The sequence below is a fragment of the Hippopotamus amphibius genome, chromosome 5 (assembly GCF_030028045.1).
Source record: "Hippopotamus amphibius kiboko isolate mHipAmp2 chromosome 5, mHipAmp2.hap2, whole genome shotgun sequence".
NCBI classification, from domain to species: Eukaryota; Metazoa; Chordata; class Mammalia; order Artiodactyla; family Hippopotamidae; genus Hippopotamus; species Hippopotamus amphibius.
Genome location: NC_080190.1, coordinates 103529333 through 103535332, shown reverse-complemented (window position 1 = coordinate 103535332; position 6000 = coordinate 103529333).

Here is a 6000-nt window from a genome sequence, read left to right as displayed (position 1 = left end):
CCAATTTCCCCTCCCCTGGCCCTCCACCTCTGGAAACCACAAGTCTGATCTATTTTTCTATTTCTATGAGTTGTTGTTGTTTTAACTTTTAGATTCTATATATGAAATCATACAATATTTGTCTTTCTCTGTCTGACTTGTTTCACTTAGCATAATGCATTCAAGGTCCATCCATGTTGTCCTGAATGGTAGGATTTCCTCATTAAAAAAAAAAAAAATATTTATTTATTGGCTGCATTGGGTCTTTGTTGTTGTGTGCAGGCTTTCTCTAGCTGCGGTGAGCAGGGACTATTCTTCGTTGTGGTGTGCAGGCTTCTCATTAAGGTGGCTTCTCTTGTTGCAGAGCACAGGCTTTAGGGTGCACAGGCTTCAGTGGTTGTGGCACTCAGGTTCAGTAGTTGTGGCTCTCAGCCTCTAGAGCACAGGCTCAGTAGTTGTGGTGCACAGGCTTAGTTGCTCTGAGGCATGTGGGATCTTCCCAGACCAGGGATTGAACCCATGTACCCTGCACTGGCAGGTGGATTCTTAACCACTGTACTGCCAAGGAAGCCCAGGATTTCCTCATTTTTAATGGCTGAATAATATTCCATTGCACAGAGATACCACAACTTCTTTATCCATTCATCCATACATGAACACAGGTTATTTCCATATCTTAGCTATTGCAAAAAATGCTTCTATAAACATGGAGTTGCAGATATTTTTTTGAGTTAGTGTTTTTGTTTCCTTTGTTCATATTCCCAGAAGTAGAATTGCTGATTCATATACTATTTCTATTTTTAATTTTGTGAGAATCTTTCATACTCTTTTCTACAGTGGCTGTAACAGTTTATGATCCCACCAACAGTGGACAGAGGTTCCCTTTTCCCTACATTCATGCCAGCATTTGTTATATCTAGCTTTTTTGATGATGGCTATTCTAACAGGTGTGAGGTGATATCTCATTGTGGTTTTAATTTGTATTTCCCTAATGATTAGTGATGCTGAGCCTGTTGGCCTTTTATGTATCTTCTTTGGATTCCTGTGCCTATTGTCCTTTCATGTATCTTCTTTGGAGAAATGTCTGTTAAGGTCTTTGCCCATTTTTAACTTGGTTACTTGGAGTTTATTTGCTACTGAGTTGAATGAGTTCCTTATATATTTTGAATATTAACTCCTTATCAGACATATGGTTTGCAAATATTTTTCCCAGTCCATAGGTTATCTTTTTACTTTGTTGATGGCTTCTTTTGCTATACAGATGCTTTTTCATTTGGTATAGTCCCACTTGTTTATTTTTTTTATTTTGTTGCTTGTGTTTTTGTTGTCATACCCAAAAATTGTTACCAAGACCCATGTCAAGAAGTTTTATTCCTGTTTTCTTCTAGGAGTTTCATGGCTTCAAATCTTTATTTTGAATTAATTTTTGTGAGTAGTATAAGATATGGGTCTAATTTCATTCTCTTACATGTGAATGTCCAATTATCCCAGCACCATTTATTGAAGAGACTGACTTTTCTTCTTTGAGTATTCTAGAATTCCTTTCCAAATATTTGACCCATTATGCTTGAGTTTACTTATGGACTCTCAATTCTATTCTATCAGTCTGTCTTTTTTATGCAAGCACCATACTATTTTAATGACCATAGCTTTCTAACATTACTTGAAATAAGGAATTTTCATGTCTCCTGCTTTATTCTTTTTCCTCAGAATTTATTTGGCTATTCCAGGTTTTGGTGATTCGTATAAATTTTATGAGTGTTTTTTTCTACTTTTTTAAACAATACCATTAGAATCTTGAGAGGGATTGTGTTGAATTTATAGATTGCTTTTGGTAATATTGACATTTTAACAATATTAATTCTTCCAATCCATGAGCACAGGATAGTTTTCTATTTATTGGTATCTTCTTCCATATCTTTCTTTGGCTTCTTATAACTTTCAAAGTAGAGATCTTTCACCTCCTTAGTTAAATTTATTCCTAAGTGTTTTATTATGTTTGATGTTATTGTAAATGGGATTAATTTCTTTATTTCTCTTTCAGAAAATTCATTGTTAGTGTATCAGCAGAAATGTCATCACCTTAGGAAAAGTCAATCAACTTGCCTGAGCTTATTTTTGGTTCTATTAAGGAGGATAATGACATTCCCTTTGTAAGATTGTTGTAAGGACTCTAATAGAGATACATTCAGAAATCAGATGAAAGCAAAACTTCTTTCCTGTAACTCTCTTAACTTTGACTTTTCACTCATGGCAGGAATGCTTGTTCTTTCCAAGTAAACATATTTGTGGTTTAAAACAAACTTTTCTTTGGAGGGTTCCTCCTTTCAAGAGGTCTGTCCTGTCTCTTTTTCTTTGATGGCAGCACAGGGAAGAGGCTTCCATTTCCAAGTGGATATTGACTGAGTGTGTTCATTCCCCAAGCTCTGATTAAATTGTTTAATTCTACTTGCCTATATCCTTTGACCTCTGTGGGTTCTATTTGTTTGTTTGGGGATTTTTTCTGTTTGTTTTTCTGTTACTGTTGTTGTTCTCCACTCTGGTAGAGCTTTGCCCAGCTGGTCACTTGGTATCTTACACTTTACATGCTACCAAATAGTTTGCATTCCCAGACATTTCTAATTACTATAGACTTGCCATTGACTCCAGTTGGGAGATCCCTTTATCCTGCAGCCATCTCCTTCCAAATCTATGGCATTTCTGATATATTAAGTCTCTTTCCTTGGAACCCCTGGGACAACATTCTATTGCTTTCTTTACACTGATAATATGTAATCTAATAAGTTTTACCTAGGCCCATCTCTTTAGTATCTCCCAAGCCATTGATGCTCTATCATAAATGTCATATTAGATTTAAGACAAAACTATGAATATATTGTGGAAATCTTGCAAGATTTCAAGACACTGAAATTCACCACCTAACCCCATATGTCCACCTGGGTATTTCTACCATCTGCTCTTAACCCTTATCCTGATGGGTAGCAAAGCCCAAGAATCTAACTTTTTGTTCTGTTTCCTATTCCTTTAAATCTTTTTCCCAGAACTTTTCCAGAGAGGCAAAAATCTTTTCTGTGTCATATTATTTAGCTCTCCAAAGTTACAGTTTACACATTTATTCTTCTTTCATATTCTAGATTTATAATATTGAAATTTTGAATTTGAGGAATTCCAAGAAAAATTTTCTCTCTTTCACATGAAATTTCAAGACTATTACTTTACTAAAATAAAAAAAAAATTACATTTGAAAACCAAAATCGAAGAAAGACATTTTTTTTCAAATACCATTCTACTCTCCAATCTCCGTGGGAATAAACCTCAGCCTAATGACCTTATCTCACCAGGAAAAGGTACTGAAAATGAGGAAAAAATTACCCACAGTGGAAGACAATTTATATGTTATTTAAAATACTCCCTTGCTATAACTTTAAAAAACACAGCACATCTGGCACATTGAACATGTCTAATATGTTCAAATTAAATTACTATTAGCTATAATTATGATAAATATGCATTTACATGATACAAATATGTGTGTAAATATACGTGTTTATTTAAATCTTCATATACAATTATACACGATTAGCATAGTTTATTTTTTTAGAACTTTTATTGAGATACAGTACGATTAACATAGTTTAGATATAATGGTTTATATTGTGCTTGCAAAAAAATAGTCATTACCATACTTGTTTCTCCTATTGATGCTATACTTCTGATAAAGCAGAGTAAATTTTCAAGGTTTCCTTTGATCAAAACTAAGGACATATAGTCCATGTTGAATTGGCACTCATATGTATGAGAGCAGAAAAATAATTACCTTTCACTCTGCAAAAATAACAAACTAAAGGCAGATACCCTGGGATTTAAGAAGATTTTTTCTTGGACCTGAGGAAAGAAAAGTTTAGATACATCAAGCAGTTGATATCACTGTCTAAAAAACTGCCTTTATTTTTTAAGATCATTTTTAAAACAATGTAATAAACTGCCATGTTTTGTTGCTGTGGAAGTTATAGGACATGTCACAAGGAGTTACAAGAGTTTTGTGCATTTTCCCGCAGTCATATATACTCACACTTAAGTAGATTGTACTAAAAAATTATATTAATGTAACAAATTTTTAAAATGGGCTTTCAAAATTCTTTATTATAAGTACTTGAGCACACACCTAACTAGTGTGACCCATATTGTCAGCAATGTCTTATGTGTTCTCTGATACTTTTCAGGAATTTCAGTCCATCATTTCAATAAGCAAAACATTATATGCCGTTGGAGACTTTACTCTCTGAATTATTTACTCTCTGAAATGTTATATTTCCAGGGACCTTTCTACACATGGATATAGAAAGGTAAATGTAATATATTTCTTTCTTTAAAAGGACAACCTAGTGAGGACTAATAATCATTTTTTTTAAAAAGACTAAATCAAATACAAATACCCTAATAAAACTATGAGTATGTTAGAGCAGGAGTACAGGAAATAGGACACGCCTGGTAAGGAATGCTACATGAAGCAGGTAATTTTTTAAATAAAAGCACCATCATTATGAGGTAAATTTACATAAAATTAAATTCACCAATTTGAAGTAAACAAATTGATGTCTTATGACAAACACACACAATCATGTGAATGCTACCAGTAATGACACAGAACATTTATATCACCTCCTATAAAAAAGAATTGACTTTCTACAGTCAATTCTTTCCCCTCAAGAATAACAAACACTGAATTGCTTTTTGTCACAATAATTTTGTCTGTCCAGGAATTTCATATAAATGGAATCATACAGTATGCTATCTTTCATGGTTGCTTCTTTTAGTTGGCATAATTCTCTTTAGATCTGCCTATGTTATTACATGAATAAGAAGTTCATTTTTCTGTTGTTGAGTAGTATTGCATCTTGTAAATATGTCACAATAGGTTTATCCTTTCAACAGCTAATGACATTTGATTATTTTTAATCTAAAACTATTATAAATGAAAATTTTATTTATTGATATTATTCTGGGATTGATAGTTTGATCACTGATTATGTTTGTTCACATTTTTCTGATAAATTTTATTATTTTAATCTTTATTTCATTGCATACATTATACAACAGATACTTTCTTGAGTTGTTCAAGAAATTCTCATAAAATTATGTTAAATTAAGGAGGTAAGTTATAAAACTACAGTACATACATATATATAAATAAATATTTATTATATATTCATTTATACTTATATAAACATATTTATATATTACATTAATATTTAATTGTGTTTATGGGCATAAATTAGGTCTAAATAGATAAGAATAAAATCAAATTTTATTGGTATTTTCTAACTGGTATGATATAAAATTATTTTTCCAAATAATATTCCATATTTTAATAACATATAAAATGATGTGTAAAAGTAAAATTAGGAAGTACTTAAAATTAGAAATAACAGCCTTATGTTTATCACACTTTATTGAGTTTGTATCACTTCCTCAAGTTCATTCACATAACAATATTTAATGAAATGTCTTTTGCCAAATAAATGTTATGATATATTGAATGCCTTTTTAATTTTTTGAGGTTTTCAATGTAAATTAGCATATTAAACTTTCTTAGAATTTCTACAGGACTGACAGCCTTCTCAAAACTTATTTTACAATTAAGCTCTACATCTAGTATGCATAATTGGGACATTACTTTGTACTGTAGGATACATGTATCAGTCCAGTACCTAAAGTAGTAGAAATGGCTCCTGAGCTTATAATGGGAGGGACTGAGAATTGTGTTAATGTGAATTTGCAAAATGATTATATTAATACCATTAACTACTATGATAATAAATCTCTTTTGAGAATTTGTCATTTGGGTTTTCAAAGTTATGTCAACATTTATCAGAAAAAGAAGGTCTAGCTCCATAATATTCTTTTCCTTTCTCCATCCTTTGTGAAACTCCCTTTAAACTCCCTTGAGTTTGAAATATATTCACTAATGTAATTAGTGTTCATAAACTTCAAGAAAAAAGAAAAAAAATACAAATAGGT